The sequence below is a fragment of the Salvelinus sp. IW2-2015 genome, linkage group LG6.1 (assembly GCF_002910315.2).
Source record: "Salvelinus sp. IW2-2015 linkage group LG6.1, ASM291031v2, whole genome shotgun sequence".
Taxonomy (NCBI): Eukaryota; Metazoa; Chordata; class Actinopteri; order Salmoniformes; family Salmonidae; genus Salvelinus; species Salvelinus sp. IW2-2015.
The window spans coordinates 18,899,541-18,915,656 of record NC_036845.1 but is presented as its reverse complement, the minus strand read 5'-3'; the positions used below and the strand labels follow the sequence as shown (position 1 = coordinate 18,915,656).

The 16,116-nt window shown below is 42.4% G+C and overlaps 1 pseudogene; it reads left to right on the top strand.

Annotated features, from left to right (window-relative positions):
* The window catches only part of LOC111964694 (plectin-like), a 137,366-nt pseudogene extending 126,313 nt beyond the window's left edge, over positions 1-11,053 (top strand).
* The last annotated feature ends 5,063 nt before the right edge of the window (positions 11,054-16,116 follow it).

Here is a 16,116-nt window from a genome sequence, read left to right as displayed (position 1 = left end):
CAGGTAGTCCCTCCCTTCTTCAGTCAGTTTTCTTCCAACCCAGATCTGGGACCAGGCTAAGTGACACCGATGAGGGGCCTAAGAACATGATGATTAACTACAGTATATTTGTGAACGACCTGAGTAAAAGTGTGGTATCTGTTCTGTTCGTAGGCTAAGCTAACCGAAGGGTTGAGCCTGGCGAAGGAGTTCCACAGTAATGTCCAGGAGCTGCTGACCAGGATGGCCAAGTATGAGGAGGCCATAGGAGTCCTGCCTGCCCCCAGCTTCGTCCTGGACACAGTCTGTGGCCAGCTTCAAGACCACCGGGTGGGTTTGTGTGTGTGTGTGTGTTAGCATGCATGTGCACATGCATTTGTGTGTCTATGTGTGTGAGAGTATGTGTTTGTGCATATGTGTGTGCATGTGCGAATGATGTGTGTGTGTGTGTGTATATGATAAATCATAGTGTATTTCCCCACTCAGACTCTGGTGAGTGAGGTGAACTGCTACGGTGAGAAGAAGGCAGTGGTGGAGACTGCAGGCTCCAGGCTGACCGAGCTGAGCAGGAAGGAGGACTGTGACGTGGTTCACAACCTGATCATGACCGTACAGGACCGCTACAGGAAACTTCACCAGTGCACCACAGAGAGGGGCCGAACACTAGAGGACGTCAAGAAGAATGCAAAACAGGTATAGATACAGAACCTTCTCTGAAATATAGTTTTTTTTGGTAATTATGAACTATTCTGTATTTTCCGCCCCACATAATAYTTTTTTTCCCGACATCCTCTATCTATTAACTCATAGTAACCCTCCAAACAGTCTTAATGCCTCAGTTTCAATAGTCCAATTTAGAAGGGSTCTCATGATAACGAGCACGCGTTATCCTCTAATATTTCAGTTCAGTGAATCTTGGCGCCTCCTAGTGGACTGGATGACTGAGGTGGAGCAGACGCTGGACACACATAAAGAGATCGCTGTGGACCACGAGGAAATTAAACTGCAGCTCACYGAACAGAAGGTAGGCCTAAAGAAATTATATRAATAATTGTAGCTCTTCTGAATATTTTTCTAGCTTGGAATGTATTATTTAAATCTATTGTTTTTGTCAATGCGATAGTTCAGCAAAATKACATATTTCCCTTTAATTCCTGTATTTTTTTGTATGTGTGCTCCTAGGACTTCCAGAAGCTTCTGCGCTCGAAGCGACCTATGTACGAGGCCACTCTAAAGAGTGGTCGGGGCCTCCATGAGAGGTCACAGAGCGCCCAGGACAGACAGCACCTGGAGAACGTGCTCTCTGAGCTCCGGGACTCATGGGATACCATCAGTGGCAAATCCATGGAAAGGTGAGGGACACAATGCGCTGCTGAGGGAAATGGTATTTCCACACAGCTAAAAATACTGGTCCCAATTCGCTCCCTGCCTCTTCCCCTAGGCCTTTGGTATCTGTAGACCTGAAGGGATAGGATAGATTCAATCCAAATAGTTGTGGACTATCCACAATTTTGCTTCCACCTTACAGATCTGCAAGCATGGAAGGGATCTGTAAACATCACGGTTGGCCAACTTTGACAGAGTATATGATCCAATTTAATTTTCCTCAGGCAACACAAACTGGAGGAGGCACTGCTGTTTTCAGGCAGATTCACAGACGCCCTTCAAGCCTTGAATGACTGGTTATACAGAGCAGAGCCACAGCTGGCTGAAGACGTACCTGTCGGTGGGGAAAAAGACATGGTCAACAATCTGATCGACAAGCACAAGGTACTTTTTTATACATTCTGTGTATGTGATTCGATAAGATATTGAGGCTTTCCTATGGACACCATAAAAAATACCTTTCTTGAGGCGTCAGCAATACAGGGTATGACATTCCTCTCAATCTGACATTCCTTTGGACTCTCTTGTTTCTCAGGTGTTCCAGAAGGAGTTGGGGAAGCGAGCCGGGTGCATTAGGACCCTGAAGCGCTCGGTGAGGGACCTGACCAGGAGCAGCACTGCTGATGCCCATTGGTTGCAGGAGCAGATGGACGAATTGGAGGGACGCTGGGAGGATGTGTGTAAACTGTCCGTATCCAAGCAGGCCAGGCTGGAGGCAGCCCTTCAACAGGTAACTCACCATACTGTCTTATTCACATTTTACGATCACATTTGACTTATCTTCAGTGTTATGTAATGTACTTGTATAGAATGGACGGGGTATATCAAAGTTCACATCTCGGATGAGCCCCCAGAAATTGTCCAAGACAATTTCCCCCCTCTTGGACAACAAAGTATATCCTTCCTAAACACTTTACTTAAAGCCTGCAGGTATAATGATTCATGACTTGTTATAAACATGCATGAGGCTTTATAATGTCTTGTTATGTCTTTCTATTAAGGACGGTTGATCTCATTGTCCTTTCATATGTGTGTCTCTGTCAGGCTGAGAAGTTTGACAGGCTGGTCCACTCCTTCCTGGAGCATCTGGCGGAGGCAGAGAGGGTRCTGAAGTATGGGGTCATCCCTGAGGAGGAGGAAGCTCTGCTGGCCTTTCGCAAACAACATGAGGTAGGTAGACATTTAGGCCTAATACCACTGTAGCCTCCATTATTAAGGTGTATAAATAGCATAATAACAATTAATATCAGGGCTTGTAGAGGTTGCAAGATATAAAAGCCTGATGCTTTATCTAGCTTTTGATAATAATAATAATAATAGTTCATGGTATTTATAAAGCGCTTTTCAAGAACCCAAAGTTGCTTTAAAATTGTAGAAATGAAAAACAAGAAACTGAAATCAAAACAAAACAACGCCAAACTTAACAAAAGGACAAAAACATGAAACAAAGAGTAGGGTCTGGGCTCAAGGAAGGGAAAAGGTGTCATGTGTCAGTGCATKACTGAGTGAGCAGGTGTTGTGTGTGTCTGTGAGTAAGTGGAAGATAGTGGGTGCTTGAGAAGAGTGTGTGTGAGGATAGTGGGGTTAAGGGCAGGTCATGATGAAGAGGTAGGACTAGACTGAAAGATGGTGATGGACTCAGATGGCTGGAGGGAGGTAGTTTCAGTTTTGTGGTTGCCTTTTCAGCTTTACTGACTTTCAAGATACCAAGCTTCAGATCATTTTGTATTTACTCATAGTTTTATAGTTTGATGGCATTACCCAGTAGACAGGGGGTGTATTGAGCTCGGTGTTTGTGCCCTGTGTCCAGGAGTCAATCACTTCCCTGAGCTTCCAGGAGATGGAGCTAGAGAGCATCCGGTGTCTGAGTGAGGAAATCCTGTCCTCCTGTCACCCAGACTCCATCATCACACTCAAGTCCTGGATCAGCGTCACCAAGACCCGCTACGAAGAGGTGAGTCCACTCTTACCTACTTAGGATTTTACGTAGGACAAAAATATAATGACAATGACTTAAGTGTTGTATCGGTGTAGCCTTATTTCGTTGAGGTATTTAAGTTCGCCTTTGCGGAGTCACCAGAAAACACTAACATCCGGTTTTCAGGGRTACAGTATTTTACAGCCAAACTTCTGCTTCCCCTAAAAACTGAAGTGGGATCTCTGCTCAGGCGTCTTTCTACACCTGCTACGCAAGGTTATATTTACATTGACCATCCCCCACAAAAAAACTCTGAATGTTTGATCCATTTTTAAGATCCATTATGTTTTTGTTGCTGCCTATGATGTGCTAGCCAGTGCAAAGGGAATGAGTGAGTTGGCCAGCCAGACAGCCTGTCAGTCAATCTGCAGTCAGTCAGTCTGCAGTTAGTCATTTTCTGTTAGGTGGTCTTGCTGATTCCCTGTAGACAATACAGAATCCAGAAGTAACTTTTTGCTGGTGTTCCCTCTCTCTCTCTGATTCAGGTGCAGACTTGGGCCCAGCAGCAGGGCCAGAGGATCCAGGCCAGCCTGTCTGCTCTGGAGGCTGAGCGGGAGAAGCTGCAGCGCCTACTGGACTGGATCTCATCCGCCGAGGAGGCCCTCAACCTCAGAGACCAGGAGCCACCGGCTGAGAGCATCGAACACAACCAGGAACTCATCGTCCAACACATGGTATAGTACATAAACACAGAGTTTCACAGTCCCAAACCATAGAGTCTCTACGAGCTACAAACCATACAGAGCACAGGACTAACAAACACAGATAAACAGTTGCAATTCACACAGTATACAATTACCAAGTCCATTTACATTTGACATTTTAGTCATTTAGCAGACACTCTTATCCAGAGATGACTTACAGTTAGTGAGTGCATTCATCTTAAGACAGCTTGGTGAGACAACCACATATCACACAGTAAGGACATTGTCCCTCAATAAAGTAACTATCAGCAAAGTCAGAGCTATTAAGGGGGGAAAAAGTCAAGTGCAAGTATTAGTTCACAAAATACTATATTTTTTTTTTCTTTACAGACTCAAATTCTTTTTAGTTAAGACTCAAATAATAACTCACCATTCCTCTCTCCAGGTATTCATGGAGGAGCTGAACCGAAAACTACCAGATGTAGAACATGCCACAAAATCCTGCAAACAGAAGCTGATCCCCAAACAGCAGGCTTCGCCGTGCCGCAAGGCACTGACAAGTAAGTGAAGGGTTAGGGTTTGCAACCGGTTGGCTTAGGGACTTTGTATTTTATTGAATAACTGTTTTACTTACAGCACTAATCTGAGCCATATTAAAATGTTGACGTGCACATTTTTTGAGGGATTATGTCAAACATGGACACATTGTACATTAAAGGCCCAACGTAGTCAAACACGTAATTAATTGTCCTGTGTTTTATACTGTATATATTTCCACACTATGAAGTTGGAATAATGGTGTGAAATTGKGAAAATTATGATAATGCCCTTTTAGTGTAAGAGCTGTTTGAAAAGACCACCTGAAAGGTTTGCCTATTTTGATGGGATTGAGTTTTGGCCTGCCTGGTGACATCACCAGGCGGTAAATTACTTAAAAGACTAAAGAGAGTTCCAAACCTCTCTGCCAATAACTTCTCATTGTCAGTCCCCCCTCCACCCAATCAGACCACTCCCAGACAGTCCTTGCTAAATTCTTGCTTGAGAAATTKCTCTTTGCTGTTTTTGTATATTTTTGACCACAGTAAGGTACCTCATTGTTCCCCAGAAATGATTTGATATTGAGATAAAAAAATTGTTTAAAAAAAAAAAAGTAAAATGCTCCTTGAAGTTTGTAGATACTAAGCTAATCGAGGTATCCATCTTCCTGTGTTTGCTCCAGAGAGGAGGAGCACTCTGAAACTCCAGCCTACACTAGTCCCTCTCCCCCTGGAGAACCTGGACCCTCAGACCCCTCAGCTGAGTCAGCTGGTCAGCCGCTGGCAGAAACTCTGGCTCCTGGCTCTGGCCAGACAGGGCCGCCTAGAGCAGCACGAGCAGAGACTCCAAGAGGTGACTGGCACAACATATTGCCAGCTATGTGTTAACTCTTTGCTTCACAGCGGTATGCTGCGTTCCCGTACATGCTTTATGAACGTAGTTCTAAACGTTTGTGAGCAGCTATTGGTGCATTAAAGTGCATTAGTTAATAAGACAGAAAAAAAAGGAATTATGAAGAGCGTATTCATTGGAAGTGTTACCGAATTTCCCTTTCAATAGCTTCAAATCTGGATCTAAATTACTCTATGTACAGTGTTAATGTCATTTGTCGCTAATATGATTGATTCTCAACAAACAGATGGAGGAATTTGCAAACTTTGACTTCAACGTCTGGCGAAAGCGCTACATGCAGTGGATCAGCCACCTCAAGTCTCGGATCCTAGATGTGTTCCGAAACATCGATAGGGACCAGGATGGACGAATCAGCAAGAAGGAGTTAATCGACAATGTCCTGGCATCCAGTAAGCCCTGCCCTCATACCCACTCCTAGCCTCTCAGTGTCTGTCACTCAAACCCTATATCCATTTAATCAATATCAACGCCCATTCATTATTGATTTGATATGTGTATAAAACTGCCACTTGGTACTAATGTCCTGGAGAGRACGATGGCCTTATTTAATCAGCAGAAACCTTTGATCAGTCTGTTATTAAAATCTTATTTACATGTCATCTCCCATCACTGATTCAAAGTCTGAAACTTAAACAAATCCACACGAACAAATCAAAATATTACCTTTTTAGAATTCCCCACCAACTCCCTGGAGATGAATGCAGTGGCCAATATCTTTGACATCAATGGGGACGGCTTCATTGACTACTATGAGTTTGTGAGTGCCCTCCATCCCAGCCGKGATCCCTACAGGAGGACGCTAGATGCAGATCAGATCAACGAGGAGGTRAAATGTCTCCCAGAGTTGTTTTCATGCCCATGATCTTCAACGGTGTAACAGCATACAGTACCACGTACACCTAAACACAGCTGTGTTTGACGAAAGTTATCTGACTGACTGACTCCCGTATCTCCCTCAGGTGAGTCGACAGGTGTCTCAGTGCAACTGTCCCAAGAGGTTCCAGGTGGAGCAGATCAGTGCCAACCGCTACAGGGTGAGGGACCTTAAACCTTTTGATTGTATGTCGGTCATTGTAACAAGGAACATGTGTTGAACTGAACCCAGTGAAAACTTTGGTTATAGGGTTGTTAATGCCAGACTATTGAAACCAGCTATGTCTTTCGTTGGTCTCTGCTGTAGTTTGGGGATTCCCAACAGTTGCGGATGGTGCGTATCCTGCGCAGTACCCTGATGGTACGAGTGGGAGGAGGTTGGACAGCACTTGATGAATTCCTGGTCAAGAATGACCCTTGTAGAGGTTAGTGGAGACTTAAAGTAGGACCGCATTGATTGATGAATAATTCTCAAATATAAGGTTTTAACTTTTAGTTTATTTTCGTCTTATCTTGGATGTTGTCATTTCATCCGAACCATGTTGAAGTTTGTTAGCTGGTCATTTAGCAACATCCATAATCTCCTGGCTAGCATTTTYTTTATAGCAATGCTAGTGGAACAGCTTGTATCAGTTTTTAGCAGTGCATTCAAAAGCATGGKGACAGCGCCCGTGGTGACCTGAGAAGCACTGTAGAGCTCTTTCCGCATGCTTTTAATACAATCCATTTCCAGTTGCATTGCATCCACTACATCCTCCAAAAACACTTGCTTTAACTTCTCTGGGATATGTGGGACGCTAACGTCCCACTTGGCCAAAAGCCAGTAAAAATGCAGAGCGCCAAATTCAAATAAATTACTATAAAAATCWAACTTTCATGAAATCACACATGAAAGATACGAAATTAAAGCTACACTTGTTGTGAATCCAGCCAACATGTCAGATTCAAATAGGCTTTACGACGAAAGCACACCAAATGATTATGTTAGGTCAGAGTCACAGAAAAACACAGCCATTTTTCCAGCCAAAGAGAGGAGTAACAAAAAGCAGAAATAGAGATAAAATTAATCACTAACCTTTGATGATCTTCATCAGATGACACTCATAGGACTTCATGTTACACAATACATGTATGTTTTGTTCGGTAAAGTTCATATTTATATCCAAAAATCTTAGTTTAGGCGGGACGCTACTGTCTCACTTGGCCAAAAGCCAGAGAAAATGCAGAGCGCCAAATTCAAGTAAATTACTATAAAAATCTAACTTTCATGAAATCACACATGAAAGATACCAAATTAAAGCCACACTTGTTGTGAATCCAGCCAACGTGTCAGATTTCAAATAGGCTTTTCGGCGAAAGCAAACGATGCTATTATCTGAGGATAGCAACCAAAGAGAGAGTAGCATATTTGAACCCTGCAGGCGCAACACAAAACGTAGAAATAAAATATAAATCATGCCTTACCTTTGATGAATTTCTTTTGTTGGCACTCCAATATGTCCCATAAACATCACAAATGTTCCTTTTGTTTCTATTAATTCCGTCGATATATATCCAAAATGTCCATTTATTTGGCGCGTTTGATCCAGAAAAACACCGGTTCCAAATTGCGCAACGTGACGACAAAATATCTCAAAAGTTACCTGTAAACTTTGCCAAAACATTTCAAACTACTTTTGTAATACAACTTTAGGTATTTTTTAAAGTAAATAATCGATAAAATTGAAGACGGGATGATCTGTGTTCAATACAGGATTAGAACAAACTGTAGYTAGCTTTCTGGTCACGCGCCTCTAACAAACAGTACACTTCAAGTGACCCTCGTTCAAGATGGCCGTACTTCTTCATTACACAAAGGAAAAAACCTAAACCAATTTCTAAAGACTGTTGACATCCAGTGGAAGCGGTAGGAACTGCAAGAAGGTCAATTAGAAATCTGGATTCCCATTGAAAACCCATTGAAAAGAGAGTGACCTCAAAAAAAGAAAACTCTGAATGGTTTGTCCTCGGGGTTTCGCCTGCTAAAAATGTTCTGTTATACTCACAGACATGATTCAAACAGTTTTAGAAACTTCAGAGTGTTTTCTATCCAAATCTATTAATAATATGCATATCTTATCTTCTGGGGATGAGTAGCTGGCAGTTGAACTTGGGTATGCTTTTCATCCAAACGTGAAAATGCTGCCACCCTATCCGAGAGCAGTTAATGAAGCCAGATTCACAATGACCATTGATGTCTGTTATTTATTTCACAGTGAAAGGTCGGACGAACCTAAAGATAAARGAGAAGTATTTATTCGACAACTCCCAGAGAGGAGGCTCGTCTAAAACCCTGACGGTCAGCAGGTCCAACTCCAGCCTGAGTCTCTACAGCAGCGCCTCGGCTCCAAGCAGCCCYCTAACACGCAAAGTAAGATCACGTCCATCATAGTGTACTACCAAACCCCGAAACACTATTATCACTACCTGTGTATAAGCCTACAAACCAACAAGGTAAGCTTACCACTGTAACTTTGTACTAGCCCCAAACCAACACACTCTCCTTTGTAGAAGTATGATAGTCCTCAAAGCAATAAGGTAAGATCMTCTATTCATGTCATTGAGGTGGCTAGTAACCATGGTTTGATCATCTCTATTCCATTTTCCAGGCCTTACTGCGGAGGAGTCTCTCAGGCGACCGCTGYATCCGGCCCAGGAGCGCCATAGCTGCTCTGGGGTCAGATCTACAGTTCTCCACTGCGGGGAATGAGGATTCTCTTTCACAATCAGGTGTGTACAGTGAATCAACCCTCTATGAACGGAATTGGTCTTGCAATTATAGTACAGTTCAGATGAGTTCAACATGATAGCCCCTCCATTGACATAATGGCTTTTGTTTTTTTGTATTTTAAGAGGAAGCTGAAAGACTGCCCACATGATAAGGAAGGTATGTCCACTATGCGCATCATGTGAACGCTAGAGTGATGAGCTCCACTACAGCCTTGGGGTCCAGAGAGAGAGAGAGAGAGAGAGAGAGAGAGACCAACAAGACAAGGCCTCAGTCACAAGCCCATAGACTGCCACTAAGGGGAACTCCACAACCTTCAGAAGTGATACAAAAGGKCCTGATACTCTATTGGACACTGTGTTTGTAGGCTCTGTGGATAGCCTCTGATTATTCAGCTAGGGATCTGGACATGACCTCTGACCTAAACCTGGACATATCCCACTACACTCCTCTCTGAGTCATTGTATTGACATAGTCATCATTTCGATCATCTATATCAATATGCAACTTCAACACTGGTTTTCCGAATATTGTCAGAGTCCGAGGATAGAGATACTGGAACAGTCTACATGGATACACATTGCATGACGGTTACCAGTATAGATTACAATCTAGCTTCAATATTTGTTTTACCCTGTGCCCGTATAATGATGTCAGGGCAAGCTGCGATCAAGCAGCGATGTGGGCTGAAGCTAAATCACAAAACTCTACAAGAGCAAACACGTGYATTAGCAGAAACTGGATATTCATTTTCGAAGGTATATAAAGTCAGGATTTCATCAGCGACTGTCATAATTAGTTCCTTTATGTTACTGTGTGTACTGCATTTCTCCCTTTAAATAAGTGTGTCTGTAAAATGCGCTCACGTGCAAATACGTGAAGGTGTGCTAGTAGGCCCTGTGTTTAATAACAAGACACAGACCGTCCAAAAGATGACGCCAAAAACCTACACAGCCAATGGTTCCATCATCTTTCACCGTTGTAATTATTTTTCCATGACATAATAGGAAACACTAGATTGGTCCCAGATCTGCTTGTACTGTTTCGCCAACAACGTCCATAGTAGTTGGCAAGCCAGCACAAACAGATCTGGGACCAGACTAATGAAACACTGCTGGCGGGGCCACATTGCTATTTCATGTTTCAAATTTAACCTGAACTGATGCTACACTGTCAGTTAAAGGTTTATTTTTAACGTCCTGTTAAAGTATTGTTTTAAATGCTACATTTTAAGATCAAAAAATGTATGAAGACGGGCATGGGTCATTGTTTTGTTGAGATTATTTTCTCAGGTTTGGTTTTGCCTTTTGATGTTTAAGGGTTCAATGTTTAAGTGGAACATTACTGTGATATTGTAGATGTACTTTTTATGTTACTGCTGTGTAGTCACTGGAGGTTTTGTATGGCAAGTTATGTTCTTCACACATGAACTTCTCCCCATGAAATGCACTTTTTATTTACTGAACTACAGTCAGTGCATTGGTTTGGTTCTGTATGTGTGTGTGGTGACACATTTTCTGATTTTAATTCACTTAGCTTCAGTGTTTAGGACTAGAGAAATAGACTGACGTTTATTTTATTTCCGATGAACAACTGTATTTCTACAGGGTTTCACGGGGTGTGACCCTCCCAAAATACAAACGTGTAGTTCTCAATGAGATCTTGACTTTCTTTCTTCCATTCAGGTCTTAATTCGGACTATTTTATGCAAATCCAACATATTAATTTACACTTGAAGTCGGAAGTTTACATACACTTAGGTTAACAAACTATAGTTTTGGCAAGTCGGTTAGGACATCTGTTTGTGCATGACACAAGTCATTTTTCCAACAATTGTTGACAGACAGATTATTTCACTTATAATTCACTGTATCACAATTCCAGTGGGTCAGAAAATGAACACTAAGTTGACTTTGCCTTTAAACAGCTTGAAAAATTCCAGAAAATGATGTCATGGCTTTAGAAGAATCTGATTGGCTAATTGACCTAATTTGAGTCAATTGGAGGTGTACCTGTGAATGTAATTCAAGGCCTACCTGCAAACTCAGTGCCTCTTCGCTTGAAATCATGGGAAAATCTAAATAAATCAGCCAAGACCTCAGAAYTTGTTTTTTAGACCTCCACAAGTCTGCTTCATCCTTGGGAGCAATTTCCAAACGCCTGAAGGTACCACGCTCATCTGTACAAACAATAGTACGCAAGTTTAAACACCATGGGACCACGTAGCCGTCATACCACTCAAGAAGGAGATGCATTCTGTCTCCTAGAGATGAACGTACTTTGGTGCGCAAAGTGCAAATCAATCCCAGAACAACAGCAAAGGACCTTGTGAAGATGCTGGAGGAAACAGGTACAAAAGTATCTATATCCACAGTAAAATGCATCCTATATCGACATAACCTGAAAGGCCACTCAGCAAGAAAGAAGCCACTGCTCCAAAACCACCATATAAAAGCCCCAACTACGGTTTGCAACTGCACATGGGGACAAAGATTGTACTTTTTGGAGAAATATCCTCTGGTCTGATGAAACAAAAATATAACTGTTTGGCCATAATGACATCGTTATGTTTGGAGGAAAAAGGGGGAGGCTTGCAAGCCGACGAACACATCCCAACCGTGAATCACGGGGGTGGCAGCATCATGTTGTGGGGATGCTTTGCTGCAGGAGGGACTTGTGCACTTCATAAAATAGATGGCATCATGAGGTAGGAAAATTATGTGGATATTCAAGACATCAGGAAGTTAAGCTTGGTCGCAAATGGGTCTTCCAAATGGACAATGACCCCAAGCATACTTCCAAAGTTGTGGCAAAATGTCTTAAGAAAACAAAAGTTCAAGGTATTGGAGTGGCCATCATAAATCCCTGACCTCAATCCCATAGAACATGTGTGGGCAGAACTGAAAAACCATGTGCGAGCAAGGAGGCCTACACACCTGACTCAGTTACACCAGCTCTGTCAGGAGGAATGGGTCAAAATTCACCCAACTTATTGTGGGAAGCTTGTGGAAGGCTACCCGAAACGTTTGACCCAATTTAAACAATTTAAAGGCAATGCTACCACATACTAATTGAGTGTATGTAAACTTCTGACCCACTGGGAATGTGATGAAAGAAATAAAAGCTGAAATAATTCTTTCTCTCTACTATTATTCTGACATTTCACGTTCTTAAAATCAAATGGTGATCCTAACTGACCTAAGACAGGGAATTTTTACTAGGATTAAATGTCAGGAATTGTGAAAAACTGAGTTGAAATGTATTTGGCTCAGGTGTATGTAAACTTCAGACTTCCAACTGTATGTCTCTTTCTTCCTTTTGAGCCTAAACATATAAGCAAAAGGTCCCACCTATAGCGAACGTTCCTCACATGTGTCTCTCAAACAATTACACCTCTGCATACAACAACTATCAGACAAAGGATTGATTTCACTCACCATGACTGTGCAAGTGCTACAACTCATATCAATATTATAAACCCAAAGAAAACTGTATATCAGGTGACACGCTTGTGAAAGTCTACACCCTCAACTCTACCTCAAACAGATGAGGCTTGAGGCTGACGATGTCCTAAAATTGACACCGTACATTATTTTGTCTATAGGTGGTATCTAGACTTGTCCCTGCTCAGTCTTGTATAGTGCTTGCCTTCTCTATGGTTTACTGTATGCTTACTACTGTAAGCAAGTGTGTGTATGTTACCACTGTTAGCAAGTGTGTGTGTGTGGGTATGTGTTAAGTGTGGCTTTTCGATTTGATTGAGACTGGTCGAAGAAGGGTTAAATCTTATATGACAAAAACAGTGGAGTGTGTACTTTACATGTGTGTACTTAAGGTTGGGGCTTATGCAGTTCTGATTAAGAAAAACAAAAAACAATTCATTCCACTGTCATTGTACGCTTCAATGTGAGAATGTTGGCCAATACAGATGTCAATGTACGGTGAAACACAATAGCCAGATTATTCTACTGCTATGCACCCCTATCTTTCTCTACTGTACATGTCAATTTCTATATCCAGCACTTGTTCTGTTATCTAATTTAGGAACACTGTAGAATAATGCCACTAATAATGTTTTCAGTCTATTGTAAAATAAACCATTTGTAATGAAATTAAGAAAAAAATTCATATTTTAATACACACTTTATGGCTTTGATTTCCTATAATTTATTTCTGACCTTCAGACATCATCACTGCTCCATTTAAACACACRGGGTTCTCATAGTTAATTGTTRCAGAGAAGTGTCACGTAGGCTAATAATGAATGTATAGTATATCTATGCTAGTAGTCTGTGAAATAATTTAGAGACAGGAAATCATACTGATAGCATGATCAGGGTGCTGAAGGATGATGGTACATAAAATCAGGGAAGTAGCTATTCCTAGTCTCAAATGATCATGTATTTTGTTCCTGTACCTAATAAGAGTATAGAAAGAACAAGATCTAACATAATTCCCAGGTGGTCGTCTTACTCTGTAATCTTTGTTTCTGCTTTCTCCACACTAAGACCCTTCATAAATGTCCAACTTCCTATTAATACATGTCACCCAAAACACACAAATGTGTATTGTTTAAAATGGAGCCACAAGACCCAGCAGAAAGAGAGAAGGGGAAGAAAACGGMCAATTGTGTTTCCACACACACAGCCAGCACCAACTCAGGTCATGAGAGTGACCTGCTTGACCGGCTTGGCCTGAAGTGAAACCACCATAGTGTCCTGTGACTGGACTTGTGTCCAGTTCACGAGTTCCCACCAGACCTGGGTTCAAATAGTGTTTGCTTCCTCTCAAATACTTTGATCTAGGGCTCTATTCAATCTGTAAAGCTGAAGCGTCCCAGAATCCACGATAGAAATGTAAAGGTCACCGTGAATGCAGACTCCGCTGAGGCGAGAACGTTGCCTTTTTACATTTTCAATCACGCTGTACAGCTGAACTTCTGCGGTGCGGAGTGAATAGAGCCGCGCGATGTGTTCGATTGAGCCTGCTTGGAGTGCTGAAAGGGTGGTGTTTACAGTTTTAGAACTATATTTCCTTGTTGATTCCATACCGCCAGGCAAGCTCAATCAAGCGCAGCTGAAGTATTTGAAAGACATAACGCAATCTCAACACAGGTCTGCTTCGCACACACACACATCAAAATTCTGTTCTATGTGTGTTGAAGCCTGACATTGTCTGAACAAAACAACATCAGGACAGTTATGATACACTATCCATGCCTCAAAATAGACCAATCTTCTGTTCTCCCTAGTCGTTAACCCTTCACCTCTGGACAGAGGGTGTCTCAGTCAGGATAACACATGACGTGAATGCCTTGCAGAAGGACCAGAGGGAGCTGCAAAACAATATCAGATGATAGTTGGTCATTTACTGTACTGCTGTAGCCATACAGGATGGTCTCTGTAATGTTGGGGAAACATGTTTGCCACATTAGGCTGTATACCTATTTAGTCACGCTACTCAGTACCTCAGCATCCTAGGGAATTGACTTTACTGACTATACTTTTGAGTGAACGTGCCCAATGAGAGCAATTGAGAAAAAAATTCCTCCAGGAAGACCATGGGCTCCAACTGCACAATCAAGTGTGAGTTATTTTGTCCTGCTTGGCAGACTCAACACTCTCACTGTGCTGATAATGAAGGAAAGAATAGTCAGAACATTGCCTTGCAGCTTGGATCCCTTCCCAAAGACAGGAAAGAGCTAACTTAATGAGAGACCGATGAACTGTGTTACTGAGGATGGTTCACGATTCACAGCCAACCACTGCCTGACATTCACCTTAATCCCATGGCTATGGGGCGCATGAATCTGACAAACCATCCTGGATTACAAAAAGTCAACCTGAGAAAATGTTTTCGTAACTCTAGAACTTTATCAGACAAAAAGTAGAAGCCCTGCATGATAGGATAGGTTAAGCAAGAGTGGCGGGTGGGCAGAGGTGGAGATGGGTGGCTATGTGGGAGGTTATGTGGGAGGGATGGGGAGGGCTCAGGGAACAATCAGGGAGTTGTTTTGTTTATTCGTAAAAAAAAAAAATGAGTTTGTGGTATTCGGAGCAGCTTAAATTTGCTAAAAATGCATGCTAAAAACGTCAAAAATAATAAACAATATGTTTTCGTAACTCCAGGACTTTATCAGCAGAAAACAATTAAAAGTATACGCCCTGCATTAAAATCTTGTGAAACATAAATGTGACAAAGAATGCTTACAACAAATGTGCAGAGGTAAAGGATCTGTGTAGGATTATTATTTATGTTTTCTACCATGTTGATTTTGGGCTCAGTAACTCCCAGCACCAAAAATGTGATAAGCTTGGTAGTGTGGGTGTTAAAGATTGTTAGAAATGTTTTGTCTTCGGTAGCACGTTCAGATGACAGATACTCAGTAAACTGCATCTACTGTACTGTAAGCATGCTCAAGTTGTAATGAATAAGCATCCAATCAGGATGAAAATAATTTGAGGACATTTTCAGGAAAATAAATATCTGGCCTTAATTGAGTAGAGGAGGGGGGTTGAGATAGAAGGTGGAGGGGTGCTCGTTCTCTGCACTCAAATCAACTCCCATCTAATCAAGCTCCAGGCCAATCAGGTCCATTCATTTGACATCATGGAATTTATGCTGAACAAAAGCTACCGTGCAGCCCCCCCCCCCTCTGAAGTCAAAAATCACAAGCTGCTGTCCGAAGCTGTCGTATGGTTGGCTAAACTGGGCTACACACCCACCCTTCCAACCAGCAGGGAGGTCACAACCCTACTACCCCACCCTACCTCACTTCCACAGCCGCCCAGCTCCTCTCCCCCTCTCCAGCCTCTGTAGCCCAGGACATTGGCTCCCTGACTGGACCCCTGTGAACCAAAGTGCAGCGAAGCCCCCCCCCCCCCCGAGTCACGTGATAGTCTGGTACAGTAGTTATACACACACAGCACCATCCCACTGTTATTTAACAGACAGACACATCAGCAACCTGCACAAGGTCGCTCCAGAGCGTAGCGTATCATCACTGCARCCTCACACACACATACTCTGTCAGAGGACCA